Below are 19,265 nucleotides of genomic sequence, written 5' to 3'. Positions count from 1 at the left end.
TACCAGTGTTTTCACAGTTTCAGTGGCAAAAAATCTTGAGTTCAGGCAATTAATCCTGCTCCAGATTTACCTGATCAAACAGTGTGGGCACACTTGCTAACCGGATTACTTCTTCAAAATATCACAGATTTAGATGAACTATATTTCCTGACTCAATCAGAAAGCAGATTTGGTTATTAAAATTTATTAGGGATTCATGAGCATAAATGAAGCCCTTCAAGCGAATAATGTGATCTCTCCTTTATTCTAAGATCACAGCTTTTCATTTTCAGATGAGTTTCTATTTAACTCAACATTAACTAATAAGGAGAAAGGGCCTCTCGTCTGGGTTTGGTCCCTTATTCTCTGAGTAATAGAACGTGTCAATCAAATAATGTACCTTTATACTGTCCCTTCATCAAAAAAGTTGTGATTTCATGACGAAACAAAAATACTGTCTTGTCTTCCGGCTACAGGCTACTTCATTAACCTTTACTTGCAGTTTGTGGGTGCAAATAACCTCAAGGCAAACTCCAGCTGAAAACAGTTAATTCACCAGTGTCTTAATGGCATAGACGGGAATCGAATCATCATGGTTTCATATTATGCAAGCACATCACCTAAAATGACTCCACCCTGTGTCATGAGATTGCAACAATTACAGTAACTGAGAGTGATAGATTTCACTTTTGAACTGCTTTCAAACCACGGTGAGAATTACTGCTGTCACTCAGTTAAATATAGAGCCATGAGGTTTAAAAATCAAATGACTCCAGTTCTCGGGAGACACATAATTTTACAGGAGCATGCTCATGCAAAAATGGTACGAAATCAGGGCACAGTGAGTAACTTCAGGAAGAAAATAAAAAGATGACATCACTCAACGTTCAGGGTAGCATACATCTTAATTACAGACCAAAACATAAATCAATGGAAAGGTTTGCAGGTGGCAGGGTGGTGATCAGATCCTTGTTAACCTCCAACCTTTCTCATTATATTTTTTGAACATCAAACATTATTGAAAGTGTTTGTGGGTGAAGACGTTAGAAAAAGGAATCTTTGATAAAGTACATTAAAACATATTATCCCAAAAGGCCTTTGAACAAAGAGAATGGTACATACAGTGTCTGACATAATCATGTTTGTTGCAATCGCACATTAAAGCCTTCACCTGCTAACAAGTTCACTGTTGTAAAAGAACTCCTTCATAAAAAGACATACCTGCCTTTGTAGTGGTGAAATATAGTTTACCCAATCTAAACACAGTGTTTCCAAGGACCCACAGTTGTTTACACGGCTGGATATCGTGTTAATGTTTCAGCTTTTAAGTGTGAAGTTAAATTTAGAAGTGTAGGTAGAAAAGCAAGTGCAAGGCGAAAAGCAGATTTTATTATTCAGTGTCTTTACATAACTTTTTTTAGTTGACTTTCACCTGATGGAAGACGTTTATTATGTTGCCTCTGTTAAACAGTAACTGTATTCACAATCTCACAGTAAACAAAGAATGAACAATATTTGTCAGCGGGAAATGAAACGAGCATCCTGGGAAAGTGTGACACTGCAGCTGCGGAGTCACGCTTGAGTTACCAGCATGTTTTAATCACAAGCAGCTCATCACAGTTCATCTTCCTGCGTCTGGATTAAAAGGTCAGTGTGGAAAAAAAAAGAAAAAAAAAATCTGATTTACTTTCTGTGAAATCCTTCTGAGGTCTAATCTGTGATGTCTATGAAAGTCTGCATCAAGCCCACTGTCTTTGGAATCACTGCAAAAGGTCTGAACTGACAACCAATATCGAGTTTTATGCTTTATTTGTCCTGATTATATAAAAATTTGATCATATTCATAATTTAAGCCAGGATGCAGGGATCATTCTTGTACATTTTACTTTTTGAAATCAGATCTGTCAGTCACGCTCCATCATGCTAAACTGAACAACATTATACTTCCACTCTCAGTCCTGTAAAACAAACTATTTCTAACAAATAAGAACAAAGGTAGACGTTCTTTTCTTTATTTATTTGTTAAACAAGCAGATAGGTAAAGGGTTAAATATGACTGCATGTGGGTCACTTTTTTAGATGAGCTGAAGGAGAGAAATGAGAATAAAGCTGGACAGAAGCACACCAACATCTGGATTAAGTGCTGTATAGATTCTATATACACAATATGTCATTAGGATTCACATTATATATTTATATTGTCGTGCAAATGTGGGTCGCATTGAATCCTCCTGGCTTATCATGAGAGGTCTAGAACACGTGAGGTTAAACAACCCATTTTGGTTGATCCTGGTGAGATCCTGCCAAAGATTAATCCGTAATGCCCGTGGAGGGGCCCTTCATCCAACAGGCTGTCCTGAAATAACACAGATTGGTCTGTTCCCAAACACGCTGTGGCTCTCCAATGATCCTGCTGCTGCACCACTTCAGGGGAGACCACACAGTACTTGTTCGTCCAGGTGGAGAGGCCGTTTCATGTTCCACCCAGGCAGCATGAAGCGCTCACTGAGTGTTAACACCTGAAATTCACCAATAAATGCAGATTGATTTGGATATCAAGACAGACTGTTCAATAACACACACATCCACATTGGATTTGTAATATATAATAATTTTATAATGTAAACTAATCTACATTATTATTATTATTATTATTATTATTATTATTATTATTATTATTATTATTATTAATAATAATAATAATAATAATAATAATAATAATGATAATAATAATAATAATAATAATAGTAATAATAGTAATAATAAAACAAAAATAAATATGTAATAATAATGATAATAATGCTGTGTTGTGTGGATGTAAAGAAAGTAATCTCTGGTCAATTCATTTAGAAATAAATCAGCTGATAGGATAAATGTGTTCAGAGGATAAAGCTAAAGATTTAGGCTTTGATAATCCTCCACTGCAGCAGTCTGGCAGCGTTCGCCAATCAAAATATTGTCACAGCTAAATACTGAAATACTGAGAAATGAAGGCATCTGTAAGTGAGGGAATAAACGGTCCAGGACCGTGTATTGCATGTGTGTTGGAAAGTTTTTAAAACTGTAGGCTGCAAAAGAAGATGAAACTGATCAGACCATACAGTCTGCAGCATTAACAGCTAACACTTCATCAACAACATTGAATCAGAAGTCATCCTGAGAGGTCATCTGCTTTCATTTATGTTCAGGATAAAACAGCATGTATGTAACTAGAACATGTGCCTTGTGCGTATGATAACACAGTATATCATAACACACACACACCAACACACACACACACATGAAAACAGGTGTTGTTTTGGTCCCTCTGGGGGTTTAGATTCACACAAGAAGAACAGGTTACATTCAAGCTCTCTTCTTATTGGCCAAATCCGGAGCTGTATGTTAACACGTGTGTGCGTGTGTATTCTTAAATCTGTGCCAATTGTTACACTGAATTATCGGCTGTGTTTTCATGTGTGTTTGACATTTATTTAATATATGCATTAGTTTGAATTTTCTAGTTTTATAAATAAAAAAAAGCTCTAACAAATATCTCGCTGCGTGAACTCAAATGCATTATTTTCACCTGTTCCACATGTTTTTGTAATGTACCGGACCACCTAGCTTTTTATTGAGCTACCTGTGTGTATTTAATGCAGAAGTATAAGTATTTGGTGTGCCGTGGCTTATTGCTGCAGAGCAGAGAGTCCTACAGAAATCCCTAAATCCCAGGAGAGCAAACTGCCACATACACACAGACTGGCGCAGGCCTGAGGGGTGTGGTTTCTTTCTCTCGCTGTGAAAGAAAGGGGCAGCTCAAAGCTATAGATAGGGGCAGACAAAACAAATACGCCCTCACACACACACACACACACACACATGCATGCATTGCGACAGTAGCAGCAGGTCAGGAAAGCGCCGATGACAAGGCCTCAGAAAGAAAGCTTGTTTCGGATGCTCTGGTCTGGAGGGCTGTGACTCATGGCCTCTCTGTCTGCTAGAAAGGGTCTCATACAGCATGGAAGAGCTAAATTACTACTTCTCTATAAGAGTGTGTCTCATCTAATGTCGTATGTACACTGTAAAGCATCCTGCGTGGCTATAAACGGAAAAATATTTAAAAAGATAGTATTTATGTCATGCATCTACAGCTGCAATGTCGCAGTTTCTAGACTGTTGGGATATTTTTAGGTTCAATTTTCTCTTCCTTTCTCTGAAAACAAAAAAAAAAAAAAAGAAGAAGAATGTAATCCAGTGTGTGAAAGGAAGTAACAGAAGATATAGAAGTCAGACCCCGGCAGAAGGTGAGAGGACACTGCACAGACCAGACTTTTGACTCCGTCTACAGGAGGATTATTAGGATTGGGCAGTATAAGCCGATATAGAAAACAATGTGAAGGAGAGGCTGTCATAAAAAATGAAGAGCGGCTCTAAAGCATTGCAGTGAGGAAGCCATGTTGAGGAGAGACTCTTTTGTTGGCTACAAGCTGCTGAATGGGACCTGAATAGAAAGAATACGGCGGCGCTGAACTAATACAGGAAACAATAGCCTGATTTCCACAGAAGAGCCAAGTGGGATTTAGAGTTCACCATGCTAGACATCAAAGGTACTCATTTAAACAGCCCGGATGACGTTCCCCACCTGCCGTCCATGAATCCTGTGCTATTACAACAGTATGGTCGAGATTCAGCCTCTGCATCTATACTGCATTAGTGGTTGCCATGGTAAAGGTCCTCCATCCTGCATCTATCCTACACAGAGAGGCAACGCTCATACTGATTTCTGCTAAAGGAAATTGAGGGTCTGAGAGATGGAGACAGCTGAAACCCAGTGACAGCTATTCACCGCTGCGTGATGAACAGGCACTGAGCTGTACCTGTAAAACCATGCTGCGATTTCTTGCTCTGCATCCATCACACCTTTCCAGAACAGCACAACACCGCGACTAACGCAGCAAGCCTGCACATGACGAAGGCCACAGATTGTGTTCACAGTTGTGCTCACTTTTACAGCTTTGGCACTATGCTGCAACACCCAATCATTTCTATGAGACGCCTCTTTTTTTTTGTTAAATACAGGACAGACAGACAGACAGAGTTGTCTTGCGGTGGATTTCAATCAACGCTGCTTGACGCGCTAAGCTACCACACTGCCCCCTGATATTTCATTACAGCCCATGAAGTCATGTAGAAAATCAGCTGCTCGTGGAGAGATGTGCTGGAGCTGAGAGGTTTAAAGCTCCTCAGCGTCACTTATCAGCTGGATTATCGTCAGCAGCTGCTTATTAAAGCCTGTCACATCTGGATTTATATGCCATTTGTGTCACATCCACAGCAGGACACAATGACTATCATCATCGTTGCCACATCATTATGAAACAAATACTGATTTCCACAGGCCGGCAGAGAGAGTGTGTAAACGTCATTTTGATGGGAGTTACAGACAGAGGTGCTATTTTAGACTTTGCTTTCCTCTGATTTGTAGTCCAGCTGCAGTTTTCATTGGCTTTAAGGAAACATAACTTGAGTGCTGCTTGTTTCAGGGACATTAAAAAGAGAAGGGAAATGATTAAATGTGGAAAACAAGTAAAAATGATTAGAATTGTCTGTTGTACAGAAGAAAACAGCATCTAATTATTATTATTGAAACAGCATATCCATCTTCCTCCAGTTTGCCAAAGTAAACAATGTAAAAAGTGTTTGTGTAAAAGCTGGATATTAAAAAGTGACGGCAGCTTGAGCCAGGAGTCCTCGCCGAGCTGAGGAGAGTGTATAATCGAGGGCATTGATTATGTTCAAGTTAATTTACTAAATTCCAGCTGAGCATGTTCCTCCTCTCATTTTCTTCCACAATAATTCGATAATTATAATTTGGTTACTCCGAGCAAATCCGGGCAACGTAGCTGACATAAACGGCTGTATCGCATTTATCTCAATTCATCTTTCCACTGGATAAAACAACATCATGAACGGCTGTCGCTACTTCACCTTCAGTTAATCAATTTAGGAAGCTTCCCAAACATTTCAATACAGACAAGGACAAGCTTGTTATAGCCATTTTAATGAAGAGTGAGGGCTCTATCATTAGCAAATCAATTGCTGTTGCTGTTCACATTTGCTATAGGTTCAAGTGAGAGTGAATTGGAGTGAACCGCCGCCCTCCCCCTCAGTTGCTCCCTGACACACAGCTATACGTGCAGTGGGAAAACCATTTGGATTTGTCCTCAGAGCCTCTCCTTTTGGTCCAAAGCAGCTTATAGACAACAATGTTAAACTGGCACCTCAACAACCTCTTGCATGACTGATCCTGCACAGGTTTGTCTGACTGGCAGTGTGTGTGTGTGTGTGTGTGTGTGTGTGACAGGGAGAATGTGTGATCCAGACAGAAAAAGAAAGAGTGAAAAATTGACAACAGAGGGTCTTGTCGATGCAAAACCTCAGTTTGAAAGGGGGCAATGCAAACACACACACACACACACACACACACACACACACACACACACACACACACACACACACACACACACACACAGTGGATGACAACACATTTGCTGCAGTCTTCATTGCAGGCCTCAACAAAGCTACCGGCTCTGAATGGTCAAACAGATGATTAAGGAGTCAGTGGTAAGTAGAATACACACATTTAAAATGTTAATAGGTAATTTGCTTCAACACACACTCATGTAAATAAAAAGCACATTGTGTCCCTTCACATTGTGCAGCAACTGGGCAACATATTTAATGTTCTTGCAGAAAAAAAATATAAAAATGCAATTATTTGTTCCCGTCGTTGCCAAATTTAATAAATACTTGAATAAAAATGGAATAAATTTTCTACTGAGTAAGTAAAAATGTATTCTCAATTTTAATTAATTATAAGACTATAAGAAGTTGTTACAAAAAGTTTATATAAAAGATAAAAATAAATAAGCTCTCACTTGATTGTGACTCAGTCAGTTTTTCCTTTTATCTAAATATTTCTGTGCTGATTAAATGGCACATTATTTAAACAAATGAATAATTTAATTTAGTTTAAATAATTATGAACTCTGTGCAGAACCACTTCACACACATTTCGTATTGACGACAGCATCGTATGCAGCAAATATATCAAGCTTGTAAAAACCAAAAGAAATATGAAAAATATTATTTTAAGAAAAACAGGAAAAATATAAAGATAATAAGAAGAATAAAACACTATTTAACTTGATGTGACTTTGAGGCCTTGAAGGTGTAATCACACTACCATCTGATTCACAGCACTTAAAGTGATTATTAAAGTCTTATCATTTCATTCTATCGTTGACGAGGTTAAGTGTATACATATAGGCATACATATTAACGGCAGAGATAAGACATAAAGGGACAGCGATAAGAAATCTGAAACATGCAGGTGTTTATTATCTGTGAAGATAAGAAATGTGTTATGTGAGAATAAATATGAAAGGAGCTTCACTTGAATTCAGGATTTTTGATCGCTCTGAGAAGATGGATGAAAAGCTCAAGTATATATTTACCTTTTTTTTTTTTTTTTTATCACAATCCTCAGCAGCATGGCAGCTGACTTCAAGTTGAGCCATTAATCAAACTTTGTAGTTTAAATCTGATACCTGTAGCTGATTGTTTATGAGAGCTGTTCTCTGTACGAATAAAAACATGTCAGGAGTGAAACTAACAGATTAATTTTTATTTAAAATAAATGCGTTTCTCATGCAGTTTAGTGATATTGCATGTTTTTGACTTTTTACACAGATTGCCTGTTGTGTAGCTGATGCACAACTTATATTTCTTTACAGATTGTAAATGACAGTAACAATAAAATAAAGCTAAACAGTTTACTGTCACAACAGAATGGATCCATCAAATGACGCATGAGGTGCATGAAACCAGAGTTCAAACAAGGGAAATGTTTTTATTACATGTACTGCAAAATAATTTAAGTTAGCACCCCGTGATTGATAATATACACATAAATGTGCATGTATATATATGTATATATATATGTATACATATATACGTATATATATAGATATATATATATATATCTATATATATAGATATATATCTATATCTATATATATATATATATGTATATATATATATATATATATATATATATATATATATATATATATATATATATATATATATATATATATATATATATATATATATATATATATATATATATATGTATGTATGTTATACCTCATATAAGTTCATTTTAGTGAATGAAACTGTTGACTATTTACAGATTAAACAAGGTGTTTGGGTTGATGTATTATGGTGGCATAATAGTGGCATAGTGGTCTAATGGTGAGGAAGAGTGTGTTTAAAGGGTAACACAGAAATTGAAATGTTAAATTTAGTAAGTTTTTTTCCCTCCATATTAATTTAAACCTTTATGACATTTTTTTTTTTACAACTAAAATGAACAACTTTAATTTGATTGTCTGTGGTTAAGTTTGATACGCTGCATTTAACATTAACTTGTAATATATGGGAAATTTTAAATGTCTTTGAATATATATCCCATTTTAATTCATATTTCTTAAATAATGAAAAAAATGCCTGATGAAAGAAAAGATTATGATGCTTCAATGTTTTACACTTTAGTTATGTAAAATATTTTTGTGAAGCTTGAAAAATAGGATTTTTTTTTTTTTTTTTTTTTTTTTTAAATAGAATAATTTGTTTCTCAACATCATTTATCTGTATTAATGTCCAGCAAATCACAATTCTTTTTATTCTCACGCTACTTGAACTCCAAAACCCTTAATAAATATTTGAATTCTGAAATGAACCTTTTAGATCATAAAAACAGTTCATGGTAAATTATTATATTTTACACAGACTTGACCATATAATACAACACAGGCAGAGCTTTAAATGTGAAAAACAAACTAACGAAAAGAAACGCCTGGAAACTGATGAGATGTGACAGCACCAACTTTCATGCTTTTTTCTGAGAGATCACACAACGAACCTGCACAAACTCCACCCTGCTATTGTGAGAAAGTCTGAGGGAAGCAAATCAGCATCATATGAAAATGTGAAGCGACAGAGGCGACACAAGCTTGTAAACAACGCTTATGGCTGCCACTGTGACGGTCTATCTGACCACTCTGTTAATCCACTTAAGACACAAAAGACACAGAAGTACTGATCTGACACACTGCCTTACATAAGACCTTTGTCCAAATTTACTGTTAAATACCTTTTTCTTCTTCTTTTTTTTTTTTTTTTTTTTTGCTATTTCCTAGAAAATATCAAACCAACTCAAACGGCCTTTGGGCCATTAAAACAGTAGAAACTGTGGTTCTGATGTGCTGACATTAAAGAGGACAAAAAGCATCCCTGGGTTCGCAGGACTTGGCTGTGGTCGGTGCAATTTTTCATGGTGTCTTCTCCCTCGTCCATTCGCTCTCCGAAGCATTACCTTAACAAAAGCCTCTCTCGCCCGCACAAACATCCACTCTGCCAGTATGCACAGACAGGGAGACAAAATGGCTGAATAGTGATGGAGGGGCTGCATGTTCCTTTATGTGTTGACTAATCAGCCAGCACAAACATGTGTCAACACCGCACTCACACTCGCCTCAGAATAGGGACATTGTCCCTCAGACAGAGAGAGAAAAACTAACACTACTTCCACAGCCTGACAGCAAATGATTAACAAATAAATACGGCTTCAGTCTTCATCCCAACGTTAACGATGAAAAATATCAGGAGAAAACGAGTCTTGCTCTTTGCACAAAACAGAGCAACATTTTTTTTTTCTTTTGATTTTTGATTTTTCTTAACGAAAACTGCTGCTCATGTGCTGTTTTTATTGCAGGAGCTACTGCTGGAGGTTTTATAACACGAGCGTCTCTGTGTCAGCAGAGGGCTGGCCGACGGCTACCTTTTGAAGCCTACTGCTGCAGAGCTGATATTCTCCACACACACACACACACACACACACACACACACACACACACACACACACACACACACACACACACACACACACACACACACTTTCTTCCAGTCTTATCAGGATTCAGGATTCTCCATTCCTGCTGCATTTTTATTCATTTAATAGACTCATGACATCATCCTCAAATTAAAAAAAAACAATATGTAGTCAGTCAGATAGATAGATAGATAGATAGATAGATAGATAGATTAGAATGAACCTGTGTCTGCTACTGCTATCCCAATCAGGAGCTAACCTCGTGAATAATCAGGGCTTTGCAGGCGAAGAGGAGAAGAAAGACAGACAGAGTCACTATAGCACCAGTCTCTAATCCTATCAGACCAGTCCATGGTGTTTGTGTGTGTGTGTGTATATGAGGTTTGTTTCCAAAAGACGGCTCATGCTACGAACACTGAAAATCAACCTTAAGTTCATCATTTATGTTTATCAGACAATAATGAACGTCTCTCAGAGGCCCCCCCAAAACATCGAGAGCACCCTCTGCGACTGTCTTTCACTGCATCAATGTGCATCTCTGGGGTTTCATTTTGTCGTCTTGTCTGCTTCATATCGAGGGTCTGGACTCTTTCTTTCGTGCATCGAGATGCGCTGAGCTCAACGGGAGTTGCTTTTAGAATCAGTTCTGGATACTTCTGTACCCAGCAGTTACACTGCTCCAGGTTTTTTTTTTTTCTTCTTCTTCTTCTGTGGGTGAATTAGCTGATGCTTTATGTGTGAGGCGTGGCAGTGGAAATAACAGAACACATCCAACATGAATGAATAATTATGGATCGTTGTCTGTTGTGTGCTCATGTAAAGCTGTTGAGTAGCTCACAGTGGGGAGAATCGCAGATCCTTGTACATACAAAAAACGTGCTTAGCTAGCTAATTTGCTTAGAAAAGACCTGAATCAATTTCTGAATATATGAAATATAGGAATACATGAAATTTTACAGGTTACTAAAGGTAGCAAAGTAAAATGGTATTAGGGTGCATTGAATGCAACTTATTTGTAATATGATCAGCTGCATTTAGCCTCCGTAGCAAACTGTTTAAGAAAAACAGGATTGAACCAAATTATTTCTGCTCTTCTGTCTGTGAGTGTCTGTCTGTAACAGCTCAAACAACAGCTGATGCTGTGGACAGGTGGACAAAAGGTTACTACCCCCCATACACACACAACACCAACCTTTTAATGCACACCAGGTTCATGCTAGCACGTGGACAGACGAACGCAGCTCTGTTTTTCCAGCCAAGCCTTTTTTTATATAGTTTATAACTAGGTCTTATAACTAGGCACTGTTCAACGAGCACACACATACACGCCCTCATATCTATACAAATATTCATGCACACTTTTGGATAAAGAAAAAGAATCTGATGAAACGGACTAATCATCGTGACACAAATCAATACGAGGACAATGCTGCACTGAAACGAAAGATGACAAAGCCGTGTATTCTGTCTTACGAAATCGTCCGCTAAAAGCATATTTCTCGCCCTCCATCTTACAGCTGGCTGGCCGACAAGCAGACAAAGAGACACTACCGCAGTGTGAAAATATACTGACGTAACTGGCTTCTCTGTGGCTGAGATTTAGCATGCGTGTGTATGAGTGTGTTTCACACTTTGTGGGCTGAAGTAAATGTGCATACTGTTGCACATATTGAAATACATCTGTTTGAGTGCAAGTTGATCGTGGAGACGTGCAGCAAGTTTGTCCTCGTTAGCGTTAACCTATTGTATCCACATGTATGGCACCCTCGTGTTCAGTTGACATACTTGTGTGTGTTTTTGTGTGTTTCAGTGGGGATGGGCTGGGTCTTGCTGTGGTAAACTGAATTATCAGCATCTCAGTGTTTGCTCCTCTTTCCTTCCCCTTTTCTCAATCTCTACCTCACCCATCCCCCTCTCTCTCCTCCCCTCTCCTCTCCTCTCCTCTGACTATTCCACTATAAAGGATGTAAATAAAACTGCAGTGCTAGAATTTTAATGACGGTCCTTTTCTTCTCTTCTGTCTGGTTAATGCCTAGACAGACAAGCGCTGGTGTCTGTACAGGAAAACAACACACACAGAATTTAACTTAATATAAAACTAGTAATAATGATGCTCCCAATGAAAAAATAATTAGGGCATTAATAGCTTGAAGCATAAACCGATTCTCTTTGGGCGCCACGATTTCATTGATTAGCTTTGCTACGGCTTTGTCTTCATGACTTGCAGCTAACAGGCGGTTTCATGGTTAAGTGACAAAATTTCCTTAAAAAAAATTAAATAGAAAACACACATGCCATATAATTTTACTGGTAGACACTGAAACCACGATGAAACCTTTGTATTTGTGTTGTGTGAATGCTCACCTGTTTATCTGAGGCTGATGTTAGCTCTGTGCACGGTGACGGCCTACACAGGGTCACTTGTGTCCCTCTTCTCTCGCAAGCATCAGCTCACCCGTAGAATCCAGTGCTGGTCATCTGAGGGTGAAAGAAATAAAAAGCGCAACTGCCAATAGTGATGGCAAAAATGAAAGCCCATGTTTGGTGTGGGCTGAAACTAAAAAAGTGTCAGAAATGAAGGAAAGCAGGGGGTGAGAGATGTGAGGAGCAAATAAAAGAAAAAAAAAAGGACAAAATCTACCAAAGAGAGAGCAGAGACACGATAGCAGTTCACTGACCAACTTTCAACTTTTGAGAAGGGAGCAACAGATGCAGGAGTGTTGCATTGTAGAGGGTATTAGGGTGAGGGACACCCCGAAATCTCCCCCACTGTGCCTATGCATTTGTTTGTGTGTGTGTGTGTGTGTAAGTGTGACAGCAGGGAACAGCTCAGCCCAGGACGCTGCACGCAGCAAGGGGCCATTAGACATGGTGGGGTGACCCACATAAAAGATGCACACACACAAACACACACAACCATGAAACTTTCCTTTCTATGGCCAATGTGGCATGATAACCATAAAGCTGGGATTCTTTAGCTCTGGGTTTAGCATGGCCATTGTCATGCGCTTCTCACACTGTGGGATTTGCGTGCAAGTAGACTATTTTCCATCGAGGAAATCTTTCCAGTTCATTTTTCTGAATGAGGAAATATCTGAAGTAATTTTAAGTAAGGTTATCTTTTTGCACCTATTGGGTGTGTTTAAAGGATAAAAAGCTCATTCCCACAAAGCTGACAGCAATAGTTTGTAGTAATTGCACTGAAAACGTAAACATCATTGCATTTTAACAACACTAATTGAGGACTCTGACAAAATCTTAGTAATGAAATGCTGAAGCATTGCCAGGCCAGAAGGGACACATTTAATCCCTCCACTGAGTTCTGGGTCTGCACAGTGTCTCCTCCCAGTTGGACGTGTCCAAAATTTTCTAAAGAGAAGCAACAAGAAAACCTTCTAATCAGATGCCTAAGCCGTCTAAGCTGACTTCTTTCGATGTGGAGGGGCAGTGGCTGCATGCCAAGCTCCTCCAGATGTGCAAGCGCCTGACCTTATCTCTAAGGCTGACCACATCTGCTCTCTAGAAAACTACTCTCAGCCACTTGTTTCCACAACAGTGTTCTGCAGCCACATAAATCTGATGAGGGTTGGAGTGTAGATACACCAGAAAATCTAAAGCTTTGCCTTCTCGCCCAGCTTCCTCTTCATCACAGCGGACCTGTACAGCATCCTACTGAACGAGGCCCAGCCCACCTGTCCATCTCCTGCTCCGATCTACCATCACTCATGAACAGGATTACAAGGTATAAAGTCCTGAAATATAAAGTTTTTAAAACTGTAAACAGACAGAAAATTATTTTTTTTTGTCTTTACTGACCAAAAAACATGAGAAAAAGACATGTTTGTTATATTGTTATATCACCCTTCACTTTTTTATCAAGTGTTTTAATTATCTGATACCTGAAGATACTAAATCTTTGACCGTTTTTACTGGATACAAAACTTCAAGTACTTAATAATCTGTTGTTGTCATGGACGGATTCTCCTCTTCATTTTGCTTCACACATTATTTAATGGCAGACTGATCTGGACAGTAGGCAGGCCACTCATGTATACATTGTATTACTGAAAAGACCACTCACCTCCCAGATGAATTCACCTTGATGGTGTGTATGGTTTTCCAAAATTCCAGTATATGTGTCTACTTCCTTCACATACAAGTCATCCCCCAGATCATCCCACATACTGAAATTTCCTGAAAACACCTTGATATATTTCCAAATATTATGCACTAAATGCTGAAATATCGAAGTTCTTTGTCATTTTGCATAGAAATTTTTGTTTTATTTTACCTGATTGATAAGGACCACGGTGGTGTTGTTTGTCTTGACACTTGACTGGGCTTTCTTCCTTTCCTGAGTTTCTTTGTTCTTTTGCCTGCATCTGATTTCTTTGTGTTTTTATTTTTAGAAAACATTTATGCTGGGTTATGAGATTTATTTAATGTAGGGTTGTGTGGGTGTGACCATATGTTGTCTCTGCATTGACCTGTCAAGGACTGATCCATGACAACCCTGGAGGTCTACCACCACAAACCTGTGCAACATAAAACACTTATAGAAGCTGGATGGATGGATGCAGCAGCAGCAGAGTGAGACAAAAAGTCGGCCCATGCCCAGATGAGCCTAGACCAGCCTAGGCGGTCCATACGTCATCCTGCTGCTCACTACAAATCTTTGCATTTCCTTAAGTGTAAATAAAAGCTCTTTAACTCCTTAAAACCACTACAAACCATGTAATGAGTTTGCAGGAATCAGTAAGAATGAATTTATTCAATACTTCCAAAAAGTGTCATTTGTCAATAAAAATAAGCATCTATAATCCAACATGGTTCACCGATAATCTGCTGCATCATTCTTAACATATAAACCTAAGTTTATATCAATAATTAAGAGAAAAAAAACAAACATATTCATAAACATTATATTTCTGTATATCTTCCATAAACACCTGGAAATAAGCTGCCTGTAAGACATTTTGTTCTGAAAGTGGATGAATGTTAGTGTGATGTATGTGAATACTACGGCCTGGTAGCACCCACATCCGCCCTGATGAAGAGCCTTGAGAGTCTGTTCTGGGCCCACCTGAAGAACCCTCCTCCCCCCATCCCACTGGATCCACACCAGTCTGCCTGCTGCAATAACAGGAGTAGAGATGAAACAGTTTCCATAGCGCTGCACTCTGCTAACACACCTGGATAACTACAAGACATACGCACTCTTGCTGTTCGTTGACTTCAGCTCGGCATTCAACGCCAGGTTTATCACTAAACTCTGAGATCTGGGTATGAACACCTTCCTCTATGCGCCTACCCACCACTTCACACTGTCACCTCCTCACTCCTTCATGGATAAAGACTCTTTACTACAACTGCAATGTTGGATTATCCTGCACACACACGCACACGTTACTACATAATACTACACAAATTTAGCAACACAACCAGTTAACCAGTAAACACAACCAGTTAACCATGTGTCCTCCTCTGCACAAGCTCTGACATCATCAACTTAATTTCATAAATGTCAGGAGACAAACAAGTTATTTATTTTATTTTGAAATAAAAGAAAAAACTGGAAATTTTTCTCTGGAAATTTGGCAATAAGGTTATTTATTAAGTCACGCCTTGCCTCTGTTTCCACTCTTTGGTTCTGATGATTCTGACTGGTAAAGATCCGAACAGTGTTTAAAGTATCTGATTGGTTCAGTTTGGTGCCAGTAAAAAAACCGAACCAATGAGCTGCAGAGCTTTCCTGGATGGAAAGATGGATGAACTGAGAGATTATTCCTGAAGCGCCACATAAGTGCTGAGCCATGATCCACCGCTTGAACAAATTAAGTCTTTGGTAAATGCTCCTTTTATACCAAATCTTGACACCCTCACCTGGTACCAGTAAATCAGCTTATTGTAGATCTTTCCCAAACATTATCCCTTATATATTCTATAAACCCCCTTTCTCTCTCTCTACCTCCCATGCAGCCTTTTTAAGGGTGTTACTGGTTTTGAATTGTATATTAATCTTTTTTTTTTTTTTTTAATGCAGTGTAGTAGGAGACTGAAAATAATTTCCTTTCATGAAATTATTTTATCTCTTGTCAGTCACCACAGATTGACTGCAGATGTGGACAGTCTATGTCGCCAAATAACTCACCTTTATGTTTAATAAGATATTAAACTTAACAGGTTTGCTGTAAACAAGCTCATTACAGCTATTCCTCAAAATCCATGATGACTCACAACATTTTCTTTCAAAACAACCACAACCAACACATGGATCTGTTAATCCAGCATCATTATAAATAATCAATATAAAAAGTGTACTGCTAATGTGAAAAAAAAAATCCCCTAAAATGTTCAACTAAGCTATGGTAATTTATGCATTTCTGCCTGTTTCGGTCTGCAGCGCCACCTTAGAGGTAATAATTAGTTAAAGATTTAGCGTTGTGTTAATTAAGTACTGATTTAATACACGTATCACCACGAATATAATTTGTTTATCTAATATAATAACTCACATGCGCAGCTTAAGCTGAGACCAGAGCTGCAAAGTAAACAGGCTTTTTAAATCTACCTTAAACTATTTTTGGGGTGTAAAAAAAAATCTGTTATTCATTACTTACTTGCCATTAACAGCAAACACGTTATATCAAGAGATTAGCATTCATTTTTCAAAGCCAGAAGCTACAAAGACGACCAAGTTAACTTCTATCCGTCATTCCTAGCATCTGTCAATGCAACTATCAATAATATATCATTTGTGGTGCACTTTTCCAACTACTTTTATTAAACAGAACAAGTCAGAGCTGCATTAGTCTCTCCAGTAACTCAAACACAATGTTGTGCTCTGTAATGAATCTTAAAGCGTGCCTTTTTTCCCCGTTCGATAATTACAGTTTGGCTGCAGAGCTCCACTTCCACACAGGGCTTCACAGCACAGACAGATTGTTGAGTTGGCCTGCAGTTCTGAAACTCTCCTTCTTTCATTATCCTTATCTCTCCATATATCTCCCTCCTCACCCCCCCCCTCACACACACACATGCTCACACATACATTGCCAGAGGGATTTGCAGCAGCAAGACAGAATGTGTGTGTGCGTGCGGGTATGTGTGCGTGAGCACAGCAGGGAGTTGCCAATTACAGCAGTGATTAAAACCGAGTGGTGTGGAAAGAGAGAGCAAGAGAGGGAGACGCAGAGAGAGGAGGATGGAAGGAAAGACAGAGATTTGGATGGATGGAGAGACAGTCAGCAAAATAACAAATGAGAACACAAATGCGCCTCTTAGCACACAGCCTTTTTCAGAAAAGGCTATGCAACTATAGTTGTGATATTTATGGACAGCCAGGATTCAAAATTCCAGGAAATGGGCTCCTGCAATTTTCTGTGTGAAGCTCAAGAAGAGTCGTTGTCAGCATGAGTGCATTTGTGTCGAAAATAAGCAACAGCAGTATCATGAGGAGGATAATAGCAGATAATAATAATCAAAGTGCATATCCTCAGAAAAACATATCCAGTGAAGGCCACTGTGGTTGAACAGACATCAGCCCTGCTATAAATTAAGTCGTGTAGTTTTTAGGTAGAAGAGTATCTGTATGTTAACCCTCCAGGTCCTGATCTACTGTGTGGTAGAGGTAAATTTGCAGTGACTTTGACTAATTGTGGAAAATTTGTGGAAATAATCCAGCCTGAGCATCTCTACCAACTGACTCAGTGTTTGTTAAAACCCTGCTGTTTCGAATGTCATCCATTTCACTGTTGTTACATGATTATTAACTTCTTCTTTTTAACATCTCAACCATTTGCTAAAAATATTTTTTTTCTGTTTATTCTTGTCCAAAACAAATGCAACAACACAGAGAAACATTTTTCTCTGGCCTTTTTGTGTGAACGTGAAAGGGTTAAGAGGGTTAAGATGAGGAATTTATTCTGCTGCTGATAAAATTTATAGGTAGAAAGACTGGATGTGATCTCAGCTCACACATCTAGAAGGAAAAATGTAGAACTTAATCCTTCTTTGTGACAAATTTCTATGCACCCACCCTACCGTAATGGTCAATACATGCCACATTCATTGCAAACAGAATGAGAGAAAAAATAAGTCTGAGAGAAATGAAAACCACTGGCAGCCAATCTAAAGAAAAAGTCAAGTAGTATCACAGTCCAGTGTCACACCAGAGTGTATTACAGCACAAAACATTGTGGATTAAGAATATAATTAGTATTTCTGCATTTTGTGAAACTGTCACGCATGTTCAACTATTTTTAAATTATTTTTTAAGGCAGCAAACATGATTAAAAAAAAAAAAATGTTTATGTAATGACCCCAGATGTGACCCTGCATAACTATTACATGTGAGAAAATGCCAGTTCAGAGTTCGCAGTGTTTGGATGGTGGTGTTACACTGCAGACTATCACAAAGAGAGGCAAGTTTGACTCTCATCTGATCTAAGACTGTAAAACAACTTTTCACATTAGATTTTATTGTTAGTTGTGGTTAATTAGGCTTAAAAAAGATCTAAACCTTAAAATAATAAACATATAGAATTTAATTCCTGTAGTGTCACCTGAATGCTTCCCCATGCGAAACATGAGACTAAAACACATTAGTGTCTCCAAACGTCTGCACATTTATTGTGAATCCAAAATATTCTAGAGATGGACAAACTAATGTCTCAGTTTTTTGCCAGACTAGACTGAAAATGAAGAGCAGGAAAGTGGGTCAGAAAGTCAAAGTAGGTACACACCAGCTGCTTCATTTCTACATCCTTCTTTGTGCTATTACTTGCAAGCAGAAGAGAGGAGAGGAGGTGTAGAGAAGGAATGAGAAGGAAACGTCTACAGGCCGGGGAACATAATGCATGTCTGAAATGGGTAAAAAAAATAAGTAATGATGTTCATATTCTGATAATATCAAGGAGCTCTGCAGCTCTTACAGCTGTGTGAGAAGATCATCAGGTTAAGTGCTTAAAGGGGACAGTTATTACAGGTGGTTAATAAAAAAGAGGCAGTGAATGGCCTGCCGTGACATGTGATTGTATCTCTCTTAATAAGATGACTGGAAATTATAGGGCTTACAGTATCAACACTGTTTAATGATGCAAGCATAGTGGCACTTTCACACTCACGGACACTCACATACACACTCACACACACACACGTCCATCCTGACGTCTCAAGTTGTCCTTCCCCATTACATTACTGTCATCATAGCTGTTATTTTGCATGAATGAATAAGTTGCAAATTCTACTAGTCCTTCATGCAAAAACAAATGAATGAATGAATGAATGAATATATAAATAAATAAATAAACCAAATAAAATAGAATAAAATAAAATAGCTAAGTTCCAA

This window comes from Telmatherina bonti (genome assembly GCF_933228915.1).
Source record: "Telmatherina bonti genome assembly, chromosome: 5".
Taxonomy (NCBI): domain Eukaryota; kingdom Metazoa; phylum Chordata; class Actinopteri; order Atheriniformes; family Telmatherinidae; genus Telmatherina; species Telmatherina bonti.
The sequence above is the reverse complement of the archived record's forward strand: the minus strand, read 5'-3'. Positions refer to the sequence as shown.